The 24412-nt window shown below is 39.2% G+C and overlaps 1 protein-coding gene across 5 annotated transcripts in view; it reads right to left on the reverse strand.

The window, feature by feature from the left end:
• ATXN7L1 (ataxin 7 like 1) overlaps positions 1-24412 on the reverse strand; it is a 269543-nt gene that overhangs the window by 226566 nt on the left and 18565 nt on the right. Inside the window, exon 2 of one of the 5 annotated variants that reach the window (XM_016426084.2) lies at positions 4397-4516. The exons of the other annotated variants lie outside the window; for them this stretch is intronic. The gene's annotated coding sequence lies outside the window, so the exon portion shown is untranslated. The remainder of the gene's footprint in view (positions 1-4396; positions 4517-24412) is intronic. 5 annotated transcript variants of the gene reach the window in all.

Below are 24412 nucleotides of genomic sequence, written 5' to 3' on the forward strand. Positions count from 1 at the left end.
AGAACCTTCAAAAAAAGCTGGCTTGGTGATGAACTTGTTAAAAGAAACAATGAGAAGAGAAATTTTGCTAAAATTACTATTTAAGGGATTATTCTAATAGAAGTACTAACTCATCTTCCTGGCTCCAGTGTGACATTCAGTTATAGACCTAGTATACCAGATTCAATTTCCCAACAACCCCTATACTTTTTGGCTAACATATTACATTGCTGTCACACAATATATTTCTTGTAAAACCCAGTTGTTATTGTTGTTTCTCCAGAGAAACTATTTTTGATCTAGTTATTGTAAAGGGTGAAATTATGGCTGAGACTGAATGTATAATTAATTTAGGTCACCAAGAATTTTATTTATAAAAATCGCAATGAAAAATCCAAATAATAAAATACCCAAGTCATCTGCCAAATTTTATGGTGATTTAATTGATATAGTGGAGAATATTAAAAAGAAGGGAGAAGGAAAGGGTGAAGTATCCCACCCCACCCCCCCATACTGGGCAGGAAGATTAGAAGATCTAGAAAGGAAGGGTTTGGAGTGTGAAGGAGGAAGGAATCAACCTGAACTCCAAAAGGGGCTCAGCTGAGATGCCTGAACCTGAATCAGGTGAAGGACAAAACTCACCACCAAAACCCAGACAAATAACTGCCACCACTCCCAAGATGTCGGAAGGCCTAGCACACTGCCAACCAGAGTTGTCTCTCCAGGGAAAGAGGAAGGGACAGGAAGTGATGTGCCTTATATGGATGTTTTTACATCACTTTTCTGCATCTCATCTGTACCAGTGAGGACTTAGCTTGACTTAGGACAGCCCAGAGGTCTGTCCTTTTTTCTGCACATGTCTGTTGAAGGCCATTCCTTAGATAATTAAATCTTGAGTTTGATGCAGACCTTCAAAATCTTGTTAAACTAAGAAGGGAGGGGAAATGTAGAGTTTCCAAGACCTGATTCTGTTATTTCAAGTATCTCTATTGTTATTGATCAGGAAATAGCTAAATCAAATCTTCTAAAGAATGGTCTGATTAGGATGGAATAGTTTTAAAATTCACATTATATTCCCTATCTTATACTTATATGCTTATTCCAAAAAGCAAATCTGAGACATCCATCCATCCATCCATCCATCCATCCATCCATCCATCCATCCATCCATCTAGTTTCACTGAATATTAAATGAATGAGCAGAAAGAGTAAGGGAAGTGAGGTGGCCACCCTCCCCCAACTGCCCACATTCACTACTATGTATCTTTCTTATTGAGGGAGATAATATAAAGTTATTAACTACATGTTAAGGAAATTGTATCACTTAAGAATGAAGTCTGTGTCTTCACTGTTCAAACATATGACAAGTGAGGAATCCTTAATTCTAAGGAAGTTGTGTCTATTGTAGTGGTAGAGAAGATTCATGGCCCTATAATCCATCATTCACTATTGGACAGGAATGCAGAAGCCTCTAGAGAAGTAGTACTGGGGTACTAAAAGGAGAGGACATGACACAGTGAAGCTAAAGTAACTCACAGACAAAAGAAGCCAGAAGAGGCACTGATGAAGCTGGTGGGAATAAAGGAAGCACTCACACACTGCTCTCTAATAGCATTTGAGATGGGGACTGAAGAAACCTCTTTAAGTTCTCTCCTCTGCCTTACCACTTCCTATTTTTGATCATCTCCTAGTCACCCTGTGCTTTGATGATAAAAGAGGATGGGAGGGGTAAGAAGGAAAAGAGTAGGAATGGAAACTCCATATGTACCTTCTCAAGGTGGGGGCAGAACAGCATTAAAGCCACTAAAAGAATTAGAAAACTGTATCTGTCCCTTGTTCCTCTGTGAAGAAAGGAAAAGCAATTCTAGTAAATCTCACTTGGGCCCTCTACCAATATAAGGTCTATCTTTTTTTCTTATGATTATAACTTAACTTCAGATAACACTCTCAGCTTTACAAAGTTCTTTCCTTATACAACCCTAGTGAGATTAGTAGTATAGTGTTATGATCATTTTTATAGTTAAGGAAATTGAGGCAGGGGTGGGTTGGGGTGTTAAATGACTTCTCCAAGGTCATACAGTTAGTAAGTGGAAGAACTGAGACTTAAACCAGATTCTCTGACTTGAAAAACTATGAGCTCTCTCCTCCCTCTTCCTTCGATTCTCCTATACAGTCTCTCTAAAGAGCTCAAATGGTTTAGAAATTATAAGAAAGGTCAATGAATGAGCAGAGAAAAATTCAAGATTCATCCCCGAATGAACAGCCAATCAGTAAAAGACAAAGAATAGGCTCCTGTGGCTTATTCCTTCAGGAACAATGAGTTAATGAAGTGACAGAGGTAGTGAAAGTCTGTCGTAGAAAGTGTAGAACACAGCCTGCATTACTTTTTATTCCTTACTTATTTAGAAAGAGGGAAAGACAGGATGATGATTTGTTTGATTAGTGAAGAACAGGCTCTGAACACTTAAGTTTTTGCCAGTCTGGCCACTTAACTAAAGAAGCATAGCCCTTTATGCTGCCAAGAGATCACACCTATTCTCAGTTTCCAGTCCCCCCAAAGGATCAAGATAAGAATTAAGGTGGAGATACCACAAGGAAACATCATTCTTTTTTGCTCATGTTCTTCTTTGGAGGCTCTTAATTTCTTTTCACTACTTCTGTGGATGTGTAATGAATTGGAAAGAAAGGTCCTGGGTTAAGTCCTAACTCTGCTACTTGTTAGTTTAATGACTTCTTTGAGCCTTGGTACTTTAATTGTAAAATGAAGACTAGATGATCTCTAAAGTCTAAGAGTCTTTGAATGAAAGATGCACAGCGATCTCAAACATTATATTGCTTTCCTCAGTTCTGTTTACAAGTAGAGAAGAGATAAACTGGTGGCAAGAAAAAAGGAACTTTTCTTATTTAGTCATGCCTTCTCCTCTGTTCCCCACTCGTTAACAGCTCCAATTCCTTAACCTGAAATTCTGAACATAGAAGAAATTTTGTCTATAAGCTTTCAAGACTTTACCTAACAGCACTTATCTCCCCAAGACATACCTCTCTAGACTACTCTAGTTAGGATAACTTGACTGTCCCCTACTTCTTCCCTACCATTCTATGTCTCTTTTATCCTACTGCTCTCAACTCAAAATTTACTTCTGAAAAGTTTCCTTTAATTAACCTCAATTTAGGAACCACCTACATTAGCTCATTATTGTGTGTGTGTGTGCGCGCGCGCGTGTGCGCATGGCTGGATCATTCATTTTTAAACCAGGCAAGTCACTACTTTATAGTCAGTTATTCCTGCCCTACTCCCAAGCTAATACACGTCACCTATTTTTCTCATCAACCTTGGCTCCAAATAATTCTTGTCTATATCATTTAGATATACAAGTTCTGGTATATCTGCATATTTTAAAAATTGTATTACTCATAATCATGTTTTATATTTAATCATATCTCTGATGGACTATAAAGTTCCTTAAGGGCTACGATCAAAATTTTCCATTTTTTTTTTGCTATTTAACAAATATTTATGGATAATGTTGACAAAAGAGTCTGTCCCAGGCATGTGAGTAAGTAGCTATCTACAAATCTGCATTAAATATCAAACTACAATTCTGAAGGGTAGTATCAAAAATGATAACAAGAGGAAGCAAGCCATCAGTCTTTATGAGAATCTTCTTAAAGACTGAGGTACTACCCTAGAAATGAAAGATGGAAATGAACAAATGTCTTCATTCTTTGAAAGCTACTTTGGGAAAAGTGAGGAAGTTTACCTCTCACCACCAGCACTCTTTACCCCCTCTGGCAAAAATAAAATAAAATAAAATAAAATAAAAATAAAACATAGCAACAACACAAAAAGTAGCAGGTTTTCTTTTCTGACAAGAAAAGTTGGAGAACACGAACAAAAGGCTCTTACAAATATACAATACAGGTAGGTTCTCAAAGAAGCCAAGATCTGATACTTTTTTACCTGGGTAAAGAGATAAAGGGCTGGGAAATGCATCTGGAATGATTTCAGGTTAGGGAGAAAACTAGTACTTTTCCTTTATGCTGTGAAAAGACTTGCTAATATATCAGTGACAAGGAGGAGATGAGAGATGTGGCATAAAAGCTAATGGTTAATAAAGATCTTTAAAAAAATAAACAAGTCAACAGCTTAGAACAATTGAATGAAAATCTAGATGATAAGGAAATAATGAAGACTTGAAGAACATAATACCTTACTAGATGAAGAAGCAGTTGAAACATATGCGTATATACAAAGTAATAGGCTTTACATGACCCATCTTTTGTACCAGCCAGACTAGATCTACTGCTACTGGTCTTTACTACTGAAATCCCTTAGATCCCATCCCTTAACTCCCTTCCCATCAACATCCCCCAGACCCCCACTCCCACACATACTTACATACTTTTTGTGGCTCACCTTCAACTGGCCTCCTCTTGGATGCTGAGGTGATAGCAGAAGTCAGCCTCACTTATCAGGCCCTGCTCCACTGCCTCCTTGCCCGGTCCAACTTGGTCCTGCTTCCAAGTTCCTCTAGGGCTAAAAAAAGCCCAAATGCCAAATGATGTTCAAGCCCTGAATTGTGGTGATGCCTTGCAGTCAAATTTGACTTCATCACAATCCTGGGTTTGGACATTATAATATCAGATTAGCTGCTATGCTCATAGTAATTTTCAAAAGAGAAGTCATTGAAAACTGAAGAAACAATTCTAACTAGACAAAAGTATCACCCTGTCTAAAAGTGAAAGTGTCCAAAAGGAAGACTGTGAAAATTAATGTACGTTAAATCCAATCATCAACAGAACTGATTCAAGAAATATGAAATGGAAAGTTTGTAAAATAAAGCACAATGGTATCATGTGCAGTGATCAACATAGGTTTACTTAAAACTAAAGACAAGGAAAATGGAATAGAATTGAAGCAGTATGGTATGGTATGGTATGGTATAGTACGGCAAGAGCACTAAATAAGGACTTAGGAGATCTGGGTTCTAGTCTTAGTCTTGTTCCTAACTTGGGGTGTGCCCACAGGAAAGGCATTTATTTAATCTTTCTAAAATGAGAATAGACTGGATGATTTTTAAGGTTTAAAACATTATGGCTCTGTAAGGGGAAAAAAAAACTGATGATGAAGACAATAGAAGAGATGTAATAGATTTAAGCCTCAGTAGATCCTTGGTCTATAAAAGATGAGTTTGACATAAATTCAAAATGGGCACAGAAAAGAACAAATGAGATTCTAATTGGAAAAAGGGAAAATGAATATGTCTAAGAATGACAATTCAACATACCATCTGGTAGGTGAATCTGAAAGGTAAAAATGATACAAAGGATCTAAGGTGAGGAGAGGAACTTAGAAATGAGTATTGATATGAAAACAAAAAATATCCAAGTTATTCGACATTACATTAAAATGAGTCTTGAATTGGATATTTTTTTTTCAGTGTCAAAGTGAGTCCAGGTATAAGCCAGACCCCTTTGGTGACACCAATTCCATTTGGTGACTAAGGTACAATTCAGCAATAGTGGTTTAGTTTATACTCATTTAAGTAACTTGAAATTTATCATACAGGCAATATTTGACCTAGAAGACAGTTTTATTCTCAAGGTTTACTTGTAAATCAGTTGTTTGCAACTCAGAACACATCCTCCTATACAAACAATATTTTAAATAGTGGTTTGGAATCTAGGTTGGCCCACAAAGGCCTATTGAACCCATAGTGGGACTGAAATGCCTCACATTCACCATGAAAAAAATCCAATGGTTTATTTGTGCAGATTCTGATGAGACTTCATGGCAACTTCAAGGACTTTAGAAGTTGATGGCATGGGTTCCTTTGGAGTACCCTTTTTAAAAAAATCATTATAGAAAAGAAATTTAAATAATTGCCTTCTTCTCAAAAGGGATTTCCACTTAGAGGGAAAGAATAAAAGATTTTCCAAAGGAAATAAGCAATTATTTTTGTTTTTTAAAGGATGCCTATATATATATGAGAAAGACACTTATTTGAGGCACTATATTGTGAGTAGTAAAAAGGGTTGAGTATATGATCCCCTGAGGTAACAGAAGAAAGGAAAGTTGGATAGTTTCCTGCATTGATTCTCAAAGGATCAGCTTAGCTGGTCAACTAGAGGGGTCCTGAAAGTTATTAGTGTAAAATTAGATTAGAGTATGGAGGGAGTGGGGTAGAATAAGTATATACCTTCCATTTCTATCCATGGGTCATTTGTATACTGAATGATTCATAAGTTGCACACAGTAGGTACTTAATAAATATTTGATGAATCATCAAATTTTGTACTATAGTAATAGTGTCTTTAGCAGACAATGAATCCCTGGATCCTGATCAACAGTAATAGAAATGGGGAGGCTCTATGGCACAGGATTTCAGTGGTTCTCAATTGGCAAAGTAATCTCACTAGCAAGCAGATGACAATAACAGCTGGAGTAAATAATTTCTGTTTCTAGCACCATTGATGAGATAGTGCTGTATTGAGCAGAACATCCTATCAAGCCCTGGAAATTTAAGAACAAGAAAGACCCTGAAGCTGGATTTGCTAACAAAGAAACCCAAATGAATCAACTACTGAAAGAAATTACTTAAGAAGCAACCTGAAGCTATTAAATATTTAAAAGTTAAGTAACACTTAAGGGGAAGAAGATGAGATGCCAGCATTCAAATGTAGAAAATGCAGAAGCACCAGTATCCCCCCCCCCCCAAAAAGGAACTCTTTTGGTTCATTTTAGAGAGGAAAATAATAACAAAATTTGAGTTCAACGTCAGGAATTGAGAAAGTAGCTATTCGGGTGACAGCATGGACAGCAAGATAGAGCAAATCCTTCAGTCAGGACTATCTTAAACTTTTTTTTTGTATTCTTCATCATTTAGACTAACTATATGGGGCTTTCCCTGGAGTAAGCCCTGGATAAACATCTGGTGAAATGATTTGGATTTTAGACAATAAGTAAATGCTTGGGTTTCCAACCATTATCTATGAAGATACTGCTTGATTATGTTGTGGCTCAGGCCATAATTAAAGAATCATGAAGATGGGACACAAAGAAAGGGGGAAAGGCCCGCTACATATATATATATATATATAGATCAATCATCACCATAACTGATAAGGAAACATCTTAGTAAAGTAGAAAGAAGTGCATTTGAAGTCAGAGGATCTGGGTTCCAGTCCTGACTCTGCTCCTAAGCCTTTGGTGAATTACTTCATTTCTCTGAGTTTAAGCATTTACAAATGAAGTTTGGACAAATGCTTTCTTTGGCCTCTGGGATCTCTAATTCCTATGAGCTGAGGTACTGGTCAAGTACCTCAGGAGAGAAAGTCCTTAGGGACCTTCTAACCCCTTTCTGGCAATGTGAATGCTGAAGCTAGAAGATGGACAACAGAGGGGACTCTAGAATGTCAAATAATCTGCCTTCTTCTCATTTCTGTCCCAGGCAGGGACTCTCAGTGTGATAGCCCTTGAGAAGGACTAGCTGGGCCTTCTGAAGGTCCTGCCTAACTCAGCTTTGCCCCACTCTTTCATGAATACAGCACACAGTTGCATAAAACTATGAGAGAGTATATCTTATTGTCATGGCTCACAATCCTAACTAAAAGCATGAGTAGAGTCAGCCACGTAGAAAATGTTTTGCAAGAAGTGAATCTTATCCTTATCCCTGAAAATTAGTCTCTATCCACCACACTTCATGAGAGGCAGAGAAGAATTCTGTACATTTGCAAATCAATAACTTACACGTTGGCTATAGGACCCATAAAGCTCAGTATGCTACCCTGGAGACCAATAATGACTTCGTTTTCTAACACAATCCTTCTCTCTGAGAACCAGGCAAGAAAATGACACATTCCTCTCATCCAAATCCTCACTGTACCAATGACCTTCTTTTTTTCTTTTTTCTTTGGTATAAACATCAGGAGACTGATGGTAAGAATGCAGCCAGGAGTTATGCTATACACTTTACAACTTGCAACTTTTCAAAGAAATTTTAAAGAAAAAAACAAAAGCGAATAACTGGAAGTTAAAGAAACCCCTCTACCAGAGAAAATGCAATTCGCTAAAAAAAAAAAATGCATTTTAATCTCTCAGTTTTAAAGTTTTTGCTTTTTTTCCCAGAATCTCACACATTTGGGGGCAATTCTGATTTCTCCCATAATTCTTGTGAGGGAGCAGTTACCTGACATGCCACACCTCCGATGACTTTTACCCATTTTCGTAATCACTCACATGGGAGTGACCAGCTATTTGTTAGAACATGTGAAATTCCTAACTGGAATAGGGGTTGTTATAACTAATAATGAAGCTAACCTTAGGACTAACCTAACCTAACTAGCTAACCTAGTTCAATAATATGTCATTCCACTAGGTATTAATAACAAGAAAAGGGAATGCATCTCATCCTGACTCATCCATTCTCCTGCCACCTTCAGGCAGACGATCAGAGGGGACCACAGTTCCCTGTCACCTTACACTAGTCCATCAGGTCTCTAGAGCAGGGAAATCAGCTTCCCATCATCTAAAGCATTTGCTACGTGGCTCTTGGAAATCTGGTGGATGCTGCTTTTCTTGCCCACATTAGCAAGACTCTCTGGAAACCTAGTTCTTTTCACAAACAGGTAATGAAAGCAACTTTTATGAAGTACAATCCCTTAGAAAGGTGGCTTTCCTTCACAGATCCAGAGCTAAAAAAGGAACCTCAGAGGCCACCTCATCCAGCCTCGACTTTTTGGAGATAGGACAATGAGAACCAGGGAAATGAAGTGATTTGTCCAATATCACACAAGCAGAATGAGAGGCAAGACCTGAACCAGGATTTTCCAACTCTAGAGCCACTGAATGTTCTTTTTACTACACCAAACTATCTCAAGTTAAAATTTAATTGTATTATCATGTAAAACACACTTCTATTTTGGTCAGGATTGTAAGAACACCCTCATACAAAACCAAAAATCCCCAAATAAAACCGTAATAAATATTTGGTGACTGATTTTTTTTTTAAACCCATACCTTCCATCTTGGAATCAATACTGTGTACCGGTTTTAGGGCAGAACAGTTGTAAGGACTTAGCAATGGAGGTTAAGCAACAGCGAGGTAATATCTGAAGTCAGATCTGAAGCCAGAACCTCCTCTCTCTAGGCCTGACTCTCAATACGGAGCTCCCCAGCAGCCTCCGAACTATGACGCTGCTTACAACGGATGGCACTAACCAGGAAACAATGTAAAGCAAACAAGCACACAAGCAAACTGAATCTGACATTCAACTGTGGGTGTTCTAAGAGGCAAACACACTGGCTTTTCATTTTAACAAAGGCCAAATCATAGGTTTTGCTAGTGGAGGTTTTTTTCTTTTTTAGGGAGCTGCTTCGAGGTTGAAAAGGGGCTTGTAGATTCTGTGTACTAAAATAGGACTCAAAACTGGAAGACGAGCTAATGGTTTGGCATCTTTCCCTCGCCCAGGCCCTCCAGACCTAACACGGGGACTTCCATGCCTCGGCCTAGAACACTCTTCAAGAGGCCCGGCTGCCAATTTGTCAAACACACTGGTGTGAACGCTGGCAGCTTCTGTTTTTGGAGCAAGTACAAAGAAGAGGAAAACAGCACCTGAGAAGCATGGAATAAAGCTATTTCGAGCAGCTGGTCTGGATTTTTGCTGGTCCATTCAGGGGAGGTTTGAATACCAGCTGTTAATGCAATGGTGGCAGAGGAAGATGATGGAGGCAGATTCTTTCTCCCTTCCCCACCCTCTGCTTCTGCTTTCCCACCAGCCGCACTTACACTCCTCAATACTGCTAACTCTGCTGGCGGTCAGTACCTGAAGCGAGAGAGCTCATTCCCTCCAGCTTGGGTGGAATGTGAGGTGAGCAGCTTATCTGCTATAGAAATGACAGGAAGAGAGAATTCCAACATTGAAGCTATGGTGGAAAATACTGAAGAGAAAGTTCAATGGATTTAGTTAAGAGACAGTCTGATGAGCACAAGCTTATCTGTCCAGGTAACCGATCCATAAATACATATAGGATATTTGCAGATATAGACATGAGGGCTATTTGGGAAACTGACTAGGGTTCTGATATGTGGATAAAATCCCTCTGACCTGGGGAACTTGGTAATAATCACTTTAGTTTATAAGGCTCTTCAAGGTTTACTAACTGCATTCCACTGGGGAACATTGTTGTTTTCCAAGATTTACTATCTATTCTGTACCATACATATCTACTATTTTGCTTTCTAACATCCTTTCATGGTCATTCTGGATCTTATCTCTCCCCTGTCCCTAAACCCTTTCCTCTCTTTTCTAATTAAGTGATAGAGGAATGGGATCTCTATGTCCCTCATTTTTATTCCATCCCCTGTGGGGAGAAACCCCTCAAATAAAGCTTGGAAGTGGGTAAAGAAAAGATTTTCAGTGCAGAACTATCAATGTCAAGTGTGTACCAATTGAAATCTCCTACAAATGCAAAATTGCCCACACATGGGTGGGCATTTTCTAGGTTTTACCTGGAGAGTGCTAGGAATTGCAACAATCTTTCTGGATCCCAGAACTCATTCTATTGGTCACATGTAGTCACAGAAATCACTAAGTCCTTCCCTAAGGAGCCATTTACAATCTATTCTACTAATTTTCCAGAGTTGGATAGGAAGCAAAGACTTTAGTTTGAGCTCCCGACACTTTATGTAAGGTGAAATCACCTAGAGCAGTGATGGCAAACTTTTTAGAGACCAAATGCCCAAACTGCAACCTGCACACTGCATGTGGGCTGCCTCCTTACTCCAGACAGGGAAGGAAGGAAGCTCTCCCATTGGGCTGCTGGGTAGAGGGGCGGCTGATGGAAGAAATGTTCCCAGGCATGTGAGGAGAGGGGGAAGGGAGCAGCCTCCTCTGGCATGCATGTCAAAGATTCACCAGCATGGACCTAGAGCAAGAACAACAGAGAAGAAAGCAACCTTGATGGAGATATTGAGTGACCTCAGATGGTTTTCCTGGGATCCACCTTCTCAATATTTTAGGTCTTTGAAGTCTCTTAACCTTTCTTTGAAACTGGAGAAGTTCAAAAGGATCAAAACATATATAATTATTGTTGGCAAACATCACTAAAAGAGAGAATCCTGCAGAGGGGGAAGTCTTGGGTTCAAATCTAACTGCAGTACTTCCAAGCTATGTGCCCCTGGGCAAGTCACTTAAACCCGAATGCTTAGCTCTAACTGTTCTTCTGCCTTATTGGTTCTAAGACAGAAGGTAAGATTTAAAAAAACAATAACAATTACTAAAATATGTTAGATTGCTTCTACATGTAACTGAAAAAAAAATTGACTAAAAAAATTAGAGTCAGATAGACCTCATATAAGCTAAGGGTGAGACAGATATAGGAATTCCAGGTAAATGGAGTAGTGATGCAGTTGGGAATCAGGCTGCTATGTAGGAAGATGCACTGGGCTCTCCCCAGTTTAAACTTCTTGAGTGATAAACAGTTGCTGAAGAAGTCTCATTGTCCAATCTAATCTAAGCAGGAAGCAAAATAGTGATGCCAATAGGCAGAGCTGGAGTTGCTCTGGAGTTTCAGTCATCTTCATGGCAATGTAGTGTCCATTCCCCAATACTCATCTCAGGTTACTGCACCGTAGCCAACTTCTATGGTTCTCTTTTTTCTGCCTCTACCTTCTGATCTGCTCCCACCCATAGCCCACAGGTTTGAAGATATTCAGCTGGTGAAACTAAAACACAAGCTTAGGAGGAATGCATTACTGAAGACACAGAGTGGTAAATATCATGCATCACAGTGATATGGGAAACTACAACAGCAGACAGACCATGCTGGCATGCATAAATCAGCTAGGAATTAAGAGAAGGCAAATATCTCATGTAGCCTATGAAAGTGGTAAGATAGAATTCCAAATAAGCTCTGCAAATAGCAGCCATGAATCAAAGTTTGAGGCTATGCATGTAACCAATAAGTGGAGGACACCAATCTTTTGAGTCATTGTCTTATATGTATTTGTAAGAATACATACAAGAAAAGTATGGTTGAAATATGGTCCAGCTATTGACTAGGGGTTAACATGGTATGATGGGGGAAGAGCAGTGTCTCACTTTGTCTCTGCAGTTTAGAATCCCCCAAGTGATTCTGGCATCAAAGGATTGGGTTTGAATCCTGTCTCTGACCCTAATTACCCAAGTGATCTGGGGCAAGTCACTTACTCTCTTTAGGTCAAGTTCTTCAGCAGCAAAGGAAAGGAATCAGATTAAATGATCTCTGAGGTCCCTCTGATCTAGGTCTAAGATATTTAATTCCATATTATCTATCACTGCTTATACCAGAGGTGGACCATGGAAGGTAAAGAAAGGAAACTTAATTGGGTATTCAAGCAGTTCTGGTTTAAAAACAAAAACGAAAAAGCCTGGAAAGGGATAAATTTGATACTAACAGCCAAAAAATGGGAAGTTGGTATTATTTGTGCATTTTAACTCTCCAAGCAGTCTGTGAGTCTAGTAGGGGAGGATAATTGAGAATTGGCTTTTAGATCAGGCTAAACAAGGAATTTTCTGTTCTGATTCCCTGTCCTGAAGTTCAGGGAGAATATCATAATGTGGTATTTATTAAGATTTTGTGTCAATATTGGTTCTTACCATTCATCTGAAGCTCCTCTCTCTCCTTAAAGAAGCCCACACTGCCCCACCAACAAGTCAAGAGCTATATTATAAGGTTATGTGCCTTGGGCAGAATTTAAGCTGGGGAAAAAATGGAGTAGCAACAGTGGCAGCTGTACCAGCCAAGCTGGTCTCTCTTCTCCAGAAAATCCACTGGGATGTCATTGGGAAGTAGATAAACCAGAGCCATAGACAGTGCCTGTAGTTGCTTGCCGATAGGACAGATGCAATGGGCTATATATGGACACATAAGTTAGACAAACTAGAGTCACGTAAGTTTCTCCTCTAGGCTCACCAATGTGTGGATAGTAATACCATTAGTAGTTTTACCTTAGAATCTATAGAAACTGAAATAAAGGTCCAGGGCTCAAACTAATGAGTTACTTTATTGGCATGTGCCTCCTTAACGTTTCTCCTGTGGGATAATACAGCTGTCAGGCTCATCTTCCTGGGAGGTTGGAAGTAATTCAGGGGGCAATGTCTGCAAAGTTGTTTGATTCCCTCAGAAGAAAGAAGTGATAGTTATCTTTAAGAGGATCAGCTAGTATTTACCTAAGCTATTTTCCAAGGAGCTCAAAGTACTCTTCAGGGTCTTTTCTTCCCTCTTTTACATAAGCAGTCTTCAAACTTTGTTAAGAAGGTAGGCAAGGATCTATTGAGGTTCTTTTCAACTGAGGAAATCAAGGTACCTGAGAGCCTATAATGAAGCAAGGAATGGAATCCATTCCTCAGTCTGTGTGCTATCCATACTTTGTAATCTGAAAAGCATCATGTTATACTCAGCATATTATACTAGAATAGACCTGGGTTTATGTCTTGCCTCTTTCACATACCAGTGACTTTGGGGGAATCACTTAATTTCAAAGTACCCCAGTAACTCCCTAAGACCATAAAATGCAGAGAAGGTGCCAACCTTATAACGGTAGAAGAAGTTCATCACCCATAAACACCCTTTGTCGATGAAATCACAGATAGGTCCAAAACACCTCAAAAAAGCAACTGTATCACATATAGGAAATTCCAAAAGAACCTGTGTTGAGTAAGAAGCTTTTTCTGGTCCTTTTTAATGTTAATATTAGTGTCTTTTCCCAGAGAGTAACTCTAATTTATCCCATATGTAACTTGTTTGTACATAGTTGTTTACATGTTGTCTCCCCCCATTAGATTGTGAATTCCTGGAGGGCAGAGACTTTTTTTTGGTCTTTGTTTCTGTAGCATCTAGCACAGTAGGAGGTGTTTAATAAATGTTTGCTGGTTTGACTATATTGAAAGACTATAATGAACTCTCCTGAGGCAGCAAATGAGTCTATCTCAGACAAGGCAGGATTGGTTATGTAGATGGCAAAGGTGATTTTTCTATAAGAGAAATTAGGGTCTTTTGTGAATGCATGCAAAGTGGGTGGGTTGCCGGAAAGAGATAATACATGGTACAGGGGAAAAGAGCACTGCTTCTAGAATAAAAAAGAGGTCCTAGGTTCAAATTCTACCTCTGATCTCTACTATTTGGGTGACCTAGGACAAATCATTTTATTTGTCTGGGCCTCAATTCCTTCATCTGGAAAATACAGGGATTGAACTTGATGTCCTCTGAGGTACCTTTGAACTCCTAATCTATGACCCTATTTTCAAAGCAAAGAAAGGATTGTGCTCTCATTTTTTCCATACCTCAGCTCACTGCTCTGTGGCTGGCATAAGATGTACACCCTTGATTTTTAATTTCAAGGGTACAAACTGCTAAGACTCACACACATGAGCATAGACGGTAGTGTTTATTTTTTGGAATTAAGGTTTAATTTTTCCCAACCAACTTTTCAGGGATTCTTTTCATAGATACCACAAACCTTCAGCTATACAAAGGTGAGAGAGGCATCTAGCCCATGAGTCCACAGACCAGGCCAATGTTCCTTATACCTTAGATGGGAAAGAAAAGGAGAAGGAACTTAAAGCAATCTGTTTGTGAGGCATTTCAGTCAAAGGATAGGTTAGAGAAAAAGCTGAAATTATTACATCAGATGTCATTTGGGGATTATCTGTGGGTTTTCATTTTCAATACTGTTACTGTCACCCAATGTCATGGTCTAGAAAATCATATTAGTATAAAGATAGAAGAGGCCTTGAGATCAGGTAGTTTAATCACTTCATTTAAGGGGGGGGGAGGGAATCCAGAAATAATTTTATTGGGATAGAGTCCCTCTTCCAAAGTAGATGGGAAATTTACAATTTATAGGCTTTAGAGAACTGTATGAAGCCCAAAAAGTTTAAAGTGACTTCCAGTCCAGAAACCTAAGCCATTCCAATTCTGGGGCCATCTCTTTATCCATAACAGTATACTTCAGTATTTTCTGAAATTAAAGTTTAATTTTAATTGAACAGCTTTTTAGGGATTCTTTTCTTGGAGAAGGACAAAACTTCACTTGACTGATTTTCAGTATTTTACAGATGAGAAAATTAAGGTTCAAGGTACACAAGATAGCAGCAAAGCTTCATAGCTGCGCTCTTTGTGGTGGCCCAAAACTGGAAAACGAGGGGATGCCCATCAATTGGGGAATGGCTGAACAAATTGTGGTATATGTTGGTGATGGAGTACTATTGTGCTAAAAGGAATAATAAAGTGGAGAAGTTCCATGGAGACTGGAACAACCTCCAGGAAGTGATGCAGAGCGAGAGGAGCAGAACCAGGAGAACATTGTACATAGAGACTAATACACTGTGGTATAATCGAACGTAATGGACTTCTCCATTAGTGGCGGTGTAATGTCCCTGAACAACTTGCAGGGATCTAGGAGAAAAAAACACCATTCATAAGCAAAGGATAAACTATGGGAGTGGAAACACCGAGAAAAAGCAACTGCCTGAATACAGAGGTTGAGGGGACATGACAGAGGATAGACTCTAAATGAACACTCTAATGCAAATACTATCAACAAAGCAATGGGTTCAAATCAAGAAAACATCTAATGCCCAGTGGACTTACGCGTCGGCTATGGGGGGTGGGGGGGAGGAAAAGAAAATGATCTATGTCTTTAACGAATAATGCTTGGAAATGATCAAATAAAATATATTTAAAAAAAAAAGAAAAGAAAAGAAGATAGCAGCAAAGCTAGGACACAGGTTTTCTGATTCCCAGCCCAACTCTTTCTCTTAAACACAACATTGCCTTTAAGTTGGTGAATTTCAGATAAGCTTATTTCTACTTTTTGCTGCAATAGGGTTAGAAGCGATAAATATTTTGATATAATTTTCTCAGGAATCTCATTAGAGAATTTTGCCCAAGTAACTTTTTCCCTGAGAGTTTAAAATATTAGGTTCTAGAGGGAAGCTTGGTGGCTCAGTGGATTGAGAATCAGGCCTAGAAATTGGAGGTCCTAAATTCAAATTTGTCTTCAGACACTTCCTAGCTGTGTAAACTTGGGCAAGTTACTTAACTTCCATTGCCTAGCTCTTACCACTCTTCTCTGCCTTGGAACCAATACATGGTATTGATTCTTGAGTGGAAGGTAAGGGTTTAAAAAAAAAAATATATATATATATATTTATATAGACTAGGTAGTCACATGTCCATCCCTAATTGTGACCTTGACCAAATTACTTCTCTGTGCTGTTCTTTTATATGTAAAATGCCTACCCAATTCATGGGACAAAATGCTGACAAAATGTTACATTAAAAAAAAAAATCCCTGGACTTGAAGCCAAGAAGATGTTGATTCAATGCTTCAGTCCTGTATTAAGTGTTTGAGCACTCTTGGAAAAGTCATTTCATATTCATAGATATAGATATAGATTTCATAGCTTAAGAACTGGAAGGATCTTAGAGATATTCTATGACAACTTTTCATATTACAGATGTGGAAATTGAACCCTAGAGAAACTTAGTGATTTTCCCAAAGACAAAGAAGTGTCAGAACCAGGACTCAAATCCAGTGCATCATGCTGATTCCCTGGGTTTCAGTTGTCTTAGCTATAAAATGAGTAGGTCAGATGAAGTGATCTATAAATTCCGTCAAAGCTCTAAATCCTATGAGTCTGATATAATTAATACGTGTAGAGGGCTTTGGGAGAAAACAAAGTGCCATGGTACCATTTTAACCTCAGACAGACCCCCAATCTTACCCAGCAATCCCTCCATTCCACTTTATTGACCACATGCCATTCTCCCACAGTGACTTTTCAAATCTTTTCTCAAGCCTGTAGCTCTTCTCCACTCCCATTTAGGGTAGAAGATTTAGGGTCTTGTTTTCCTGAGGTCATCTGTCAAGAGAGTCCTCAACTTTGCTCCTCAAAGCTATTCAGCATCACACTCATTCTCTACTCCTTGCTAAAGTTAACCTCTCTGTATGTACTCTTGATTCCCTTCCTCTCCTGTCTCTACTAGGACCTTTGTGCCATAATCAGACCACTTCTTTCAGGCATCTTTAAAAAAATTAAATTTTACTTTGTTTTCAAACAAAGATACACCGTCTCTCCATCTTGCCACTTTCCCTTCTCCAACTCCCACCTTGAGAAAGAAAGAAAAACAAAGTCTGTTCTTCAATCTTACTCCTTACTGAGATACTGTGCCATCTTTTGATACACAAAAGAGTCCTCAGGCCCGCTCCCCCTTTCAACCTCAGCCTAAAAAGCCTTCTAGGACCTTCTTATACAGCATTCAGCTATCATGCCATCATTCTCCCCACTTTTGTTGCTAAACTTCTTAAAAACTTCACCTGCCTCTCTTTTATCTCTTGCAATCTGTCTTCCACTCTCTGGAAATTGCTCTCTCAAGGTTACCAGTGACCTCTTAATCACCAAAGCTGATAGCTCTTTCTCACTCCTAACCCCTGATCCCTCTGAAGCTTGCTATGCTGTTCATCTCCTAATGAATATACTCTCCTTGGCATCTGAGCTACCATATTCTCCTGGTTTTCTACTGACCTCTCTAACTATTACTTCTCTTTCTCCTTGACTACATCTTTTCTCCAGTCCTTTTGTAAAAGTATTTTGCCATCTTCTATTCTCCACCTTCCTCATTACACTTTCTCTCTTGGTAATTTTGGTCACTCAGATGGCATAAATTATGTTGCAAATGATCCCAGATTTATAACTGCAGTCCTTATGCCTCTCTGAAGCTCAGCTCCACTTCTTCTCTTCCCTTCAGGATGCATCTCTGGATGTTCCAGATACCTCCCAAAGAGAGCTTATTCTTTCCTGCCCCTCTCATTGACTTCACTACCTTTGTCATGGGAGCACCAGAGTCTCCTATGTTTGATACCCATATGTTGTTTTTCTTTTTCCTTTAGCTCTTATTTGCAGACATTTATCAAGTTTTATCACTGCCATCACTGTGTACATTCAATTCCTCTTTAGCAGTTACCTGAATTCCTGCAATCATCTTCTTAGAGGTTTTCTCTCTTTCCTCCCATCCATTCCCTCCATGGTGCTACTAGATTTATCTTTGCTATACTCAGTTCTGGTCATATTACTCCAAGGCCCCAAACCAATTGTTTCCTATAACTTGGCCAATAAAACTCCAAAATCTGGCATCATTTGCCTTATCTCATCTTATCCAGCTAGGGAATTAGTAGGCTCCCTGTTTTTAATCCCTCTACTCCCCTTTCCTTATCTCTATCATCAACAAATTGCATGATGGGCTATTGACCATTTATATGTCTCTGATTATGCTCACACCATTCTATTTGCTTAAAATGGACCCCCCCCCCCATCTCCTCTTTTAGCTTTTGAAGCCTAATCCAAATGCTACTTCCATCAAAAAGCCTTCCCAGATATCACTTCCAGTTTGGCAATAACCTTTCCTGGAATGAGTGTGGAGCCTAAATCCTAGTTCTGCTGTTTGTTATCTGCATGGCCATGGGGAAAGTCATGTAACATCTCCAGAGTTCAGTTTTCTCATCTATAAAATGTGTAGGTTGTACTGTAGTTCGGTCATTTTTCAGTTGTGTCCAACACGTTGTGACCTCATTTGGGATTTTGTTGGCAAAAATACTGGAAGGGTTTGCCATCTCCTTCTCCAGCTCATTTTACAGATGAGGAAACTGAGACAAATGGGGTTAAGTGAGTTGCCCAGGATAATTATCTGAGAATGGTTTTGAACTCAAGTTCTTACTAGATGACAAGTAATATCCCTTCCAACTCCTGACCCATGATCCTTTGATTCATCTACCTTCCTGTCAAATTGAAATTCCTTTGATAGAATTAGCATTAGAAGGAAGCTCAGACCTCAGCTAATTCTATTCATGCTTGAAGAATGTCTTATAAAATATTATTGACCTATCAAGCACTGATTGTGTTATATATTTATATTATGGCTATCTATAAACATATTCACCTCTCACTACACTGTACTGTCCTCAGGTGATAGGAATGTCTTTGTCAAATTTTTTGTCTCCCCCAACACATCATCATGATAATCATTGAAAAATAACTGCTAAAAATATCAACTCACATTGTTATAGCCATTTCAGGTTTACAAAGTATTTTCCTTACAATAATGCTTTTAGGCAAGTATTACAAGTTTTATTCTACCTATTTTACAGCTTTAGAAACTGAGGCACAGAGAAGTTAAATGACTTGGCCATGGTCACACTGATACTGCTGGTAAATTAAACAATCTGGAGTTTCTTAATTCTAGCCTGAGCATTCTTTTTTTTTTCTTTTTTTTTAAACCCTTACCTTCTGTCTTGGAGTCAATACTGTGTATTGGCTCCAAGGCAGAAGAGTGGTAAGGGCTAGGCAATGGGGGTCAAGTGACTTGCCCAGGGTCACACAGCTGGGAAATGTCTCAGGCCAGATTTGAACCTAGGAACTTCCGTCTCTAGGTCTGGCTCTCAATCCACTGAGCTACCCAGCTGCCCCCCTGAGCATTCTTTATCCTCTACTATAATTCTCTATAGGCATTATGGCACTCAATAAGTATTTGTTTAACTGAAAGCAATTTGTAGTTTTCTTTCTAAATTTCAGTCATCCCACTTCTAAAATCAATTAAATAGTCCAAAGAGCCTTGTGAGATGATGTTTCCTTTTCCCTGTCCAGGAGATTTGTTGCATGCAGAAGGCTGAAATGGTTACTTGGGAAGAGGAGAAGAAGGACCACAGGATGTATTATACTGACCTCTACTTCTGATTGCCGCAAGGTCCAAGTTTCCTAGAGCCAATCAATTTTAAGCACCTATTAAGTGCCACGTACCAAAAAGAGGCAAAAGATGGTCCCTCCAGTAAAGGAACTCACAATCTAATGGTGAGACAACAAGCAAACAAATATGTATAGAGAAGCATAAAGGATCAATAGAAAACATTAAAAGAAAGAGGGCACTAGAATTAAGAGGAGTTGGAAAAGGCTTCCTATAGAAAGTGAGATTTTTGTTGAAATTTAAGTAAAGGAAGCCAGAAGGTGGAGATGAGGAGGAAGAACATTCCAGGCAGCATGGCAGATAGCCAGAGAAAATGCCCAGAGCCAAGGAATGGAGTGTCTTACTTGAGGAAAAGCAAGAATGCCAGTTCCACTGAATTGAAGATTATATAGGAAGCAGTATAGATATAAGAATATGGGAAAGGTGGGGTAGGGGTAGTTTATGGTGGTCTCTGAATGCCAAATAGAGGAATTGGACCTAATCCTGGAAGTGATGTGGAGCCACTGGAGTCTACTGAGTAGGGAAGTGACATGGTCAGATCTGAGCTTTAGGAAAATCATTTTGGTAGCTGAATGGAGGATGGATTAGACTGGGGAGGGAACTGAGGCAGCAAATCCACCAGCAGGCTCTTGCAATAGACCAATTATGAGGTGCTCAGGGGCCTGCACCAGGGGAATAGAAATGTCAGAGGAAAGAAGGGGGCATATGTGAGAGATGTTCCAAAAGCAAACATCTTGACAACAGATTGGATAAGGGCATCGAGAGACAGAGTGAGGAGTCAAGGATGGTAACTAGATTGTAAGCCTGAGGAACTAGGAGGATGAGTTGCCTTCTACAGTAATAGGGATACCAAGTGTTTTTGAAGTGCAAGAGGACTTTGCTGAGCTACCTACCTGTTGCAAGGAAATGGCTCTCCAAACTCCCTTATATACAGTGACAGTTTGGTGGTTGATACTCCACAAGTATTATGTTTTTCTGTGACTCAGGATAGAAATGAGTCTGCCCTTCTTTCCTACTATCACCTTTTGCAATCCAAGGTTGGGAGCACAAATCTGCTGCTGAACTCTCCTCCCAAGAGGACAGGAAAGAAGGCAGGGGATGAACATACCCATTTCCCTTTTTCTCTGTGTCTGTCTGTCTGTCTGTCTGTCTGTCTGTCTGTCTGTCTGAGGTCAGGGATGATAAGTGTTTCTGCTTTACTTTTAGTTCTTCTGTAATCAACACTATGAAGGAGCCAAAGGAGATCTCTCCTACTGGGCTTTGTTCCTACACGTCCATGGCCCTGATTGCTGACCTTTTTGCTGTCATGAGGCTCCACTGTCATTTCATGGCCCTCTGCTTGCTTTCACTTCACCTCCTCCTGCTAAATGGACTGTCTGGTTTGCATTGACTTTTTAAAATTGAGTGCAAAAAAATTAACACCCCTCATGAAAACTAGAGGCACAACAGCCTATCACGAGACTAAGGTTGGAAAAAAATCTCTGTCCTGAGATAGGACTCCAGGCATTTTGATGTTTCATCTTACTCTGATTTGGATGTGCTGTGAAATCAAGCTTCTCATTCCTACATAGGGTTTTTTCATTCTAAGCTATAAAGTTCCTGTGGTATCACTTAAATTGCTATTCTAACTTTTGGGAAATAACAGAAAATGAAGGAAGGCCTTAGAGCAGATGAGGATGATGATATGATAGTAATGAGTATAAATAACTAATTTAATATCATATTAATATTAGCATAATAATAAATAACTAATTTAATATCATATTAATATTAGCATATTAATAATAGTGATAAATAACAATAATGCTAATAAACCTTTAAGGTTTACAAAGAGCTTTACAAATATTATTCATTTTATCCTTTACCCTGAGAGGTAAGTGTTATTATTATCCTCATTTTACAGATGAGGAAACAGAGGCAGCAAAAGTTAGGTGATCTGCCTGGGGTCACACATTTGGTAAGTGATGTTGGATTTAGAAGCTGGTCTTGGGGTAGCTGGATAGCTCAGTGGATTGAGAGTCAGACCTAGAGATGGGAGGTCCTATGTTCAAATCTGGCCTCAGATACTTCCCAGCTGTGTGACGCTGGGCAAGCCACTTAAACCCCATTGTCTAGCCCTTACCACTCTTCTGCCTTGGAGCCAATACACAGACTCCAAGACAGAAGGCCAGGTCTTAAAAACAAATAAACAAACAAATAAAGCTGGTCTAGATTCCAAGTCCAGCACTCTAGCATATTCCTATAATATGAATGAAACACATTACTCCAAGGTCCCCCCCCCCCCCAAAAGAAAAACAAAAACGATTCAATGGAAGTCATTTCTACGGCCTTTATTGGCCTTTATTGGGGATTGCTAATTCTTTTTTAGAGAGCATACACTCCTGAGAATTTTGTCATCCCAGTTTCAGATGCCATTACAAAATTCTATACTCAGGATCAAAGACCTGAATTTAGAAGGGAACTCAGAGGTCATCTAGATAGTCTACTCCCTTCATTTTTCCAAATGAAGGAATTGGGCAATAGAAAAGTTAAAGTGACTTGCCCAAGGTCACACAAGTGAAAAAAACAACAACTAAGAAGCAGGATTTGAATTCAGATCTTCTGAGTTCAGAGTCAATGGTTCTTTCCATTGTATTGCATCTTCTCATTCTAATCCTCATACTTTCCTGACTCTGGGTCTTACTTAACAGGCCCATGTCTACCTGACAGTACTGTTCTTTTTAGCAGTTCATGTCTGTTATCAAATGAATAAATTGTTGGTATTTGATCAGGGGCCATATCTAAAGTGACTGGATGAGATGCAGGTGGTGGTAACCTGCTGGTCAGGAGGATGGAAAAAGAATACAGAGATCTAGTGATTTTGGAGTAGGGATTGAAAAGAGGAAATAAATATAATACCAAAGTAAACAGAAGCCCCAATCTCTGCTCTCCCCTTCTCTATTCCTGACATCTATTTCTCTCTCGGATACTTTATTATCAACCTTTAAAACTCACTTTGGTTTTTCCTGGTCTCAATCCTTCATGCTTTCAGATTCCTTAGAATATAATTCTTTAATGGGCAAGGGACATGAACAGGCAGTTCTCAGTCAAAGAAATCAAAACTATTAATAAGCACATGAAAAAGTGCTCTACATCTCTTATAATCAGAGAGATGCAAATAAAAACAACTCTGAGGTATCACCCCACACCTAGCAGATTGGCTAACATGACAGCAGAGGAAAGTAGTGAATGCTGGAGGGGATGTGGCAAAGTAGGGACATTAATTCATTGTTGGTGGAGTTGTGAATTGATCCAACCATTCTGGAGGGCAATCTGGAACTATGCCCAAAGGGCGACAAAAGGAAGTCTACCCTTTGATCCAGCCATAGCACTGCTGGGTTTGTATCCCAAAGAGATAATAAGGAAAGACTTGTACAAGAATATTCATAGCTGCACTCTTTGTGGTGGCCAAAAATTGGATAACGAGGGGATGCCCTTTAATTGGGGAATGGCTGAACAAATTGTGGTTTATGTTGGTGATGGAATACTATTGTGCTAAAAGGAATAATAAAGTGGAGGAATTCCATGGAGACTGGAACAACCTCCAGGAAGTGATGCAGAGTGAGAGGAGCAGAACCAGGAAAACATTGTACACAGAGACTGATACACTGTGGTATAATCGAATGTAATGGACTTCTCCATTAGTGGCAATGCAATGACCCTGAACAATCTGCAGGGATCTAGGAGAAAAACACTATCCACAAGCAGAGGACAAACTGTGAGAGTAAAAACACCGAGGAAAAGCAACTGTTTGACTACAGGGGTTGAGGGGACATGTCTGAGGAGAGACTCTAAATGAACACTCTAATGCAAATACCAACAACATGGAAATGGGTTTGAATCAAGAACACATGTGATACCCAGTGGAATCACACGTCAGCTATGGGAGAGGTGGGAGGAAAAGAAAATGATCTTTGTCTCCAATGAATAATGTTTGGAAATGATCAAATAAGATATTGTTTAAAAAAAATAAAATAAAAGGGGATGATAATAGCAAAAAAAATACATATAGCAAGATTTGCATAGTTGTATTATATTTAATTAAAAATAAAATATTCAAATTAAATGTTAAAAAAAAAGAATATAATTCTTTACTCTATTGTGGTTATTCTAGAACATTATAATCCAGGGAATTTTCCCCTCCAGATGTATCTCCAAGGCTTACCCTTTTCTCTTAACTCATCTTTAAGTTTTTACATTGGCCCCTCTTCTGTTGACTGCTTAAAATTCCAACTTCTTTCTTTTCCTATATTGTAGCAGCATTGCTCTCCCTTTCTCTGATATTTCTACCTGTATGCCTTCTTCACAGCTCCTAGACCCTGGTCTCTACTTCTCTCTTCTCCACTTCTCTCAATTTATGAGCCTATTTTCCTGCTTTTGTATTTTCTTTCCCTTCCCCTGGCCCTTTTAACTCACTAGTAACTCACTCATAACAGCCAAATCTAACTTCACAGCAAGTGCCAATACCAATAACAAGCTCCCTCCTCTCTTCTCTCTCTGGGCTGCTCCATGCTTCAGACTGCCAGATTTCATGGAAGTCCCTGACTGTTAGTATCTAAGGTGACTAAGTGAGAGGAAGGTCAAGGTAGCCTGATGGTCAGGATATGGAAT

Source organism: Monodelphis domestica, chromosome 5, assembly GCF_027887165.1.
Source record: "Monodelphis domestica isolate mMonDom1 chromosome 5, mMonDom1.pri, whole genome shotgun sequence".
In the NCBI taxonomy this organism is placed as follows: Eukaryota; Metazoa; Chordata; class Mammalia; order Didelphimorphia; family Didelphidae; genus Monodelphis; species Monodelphis domestica.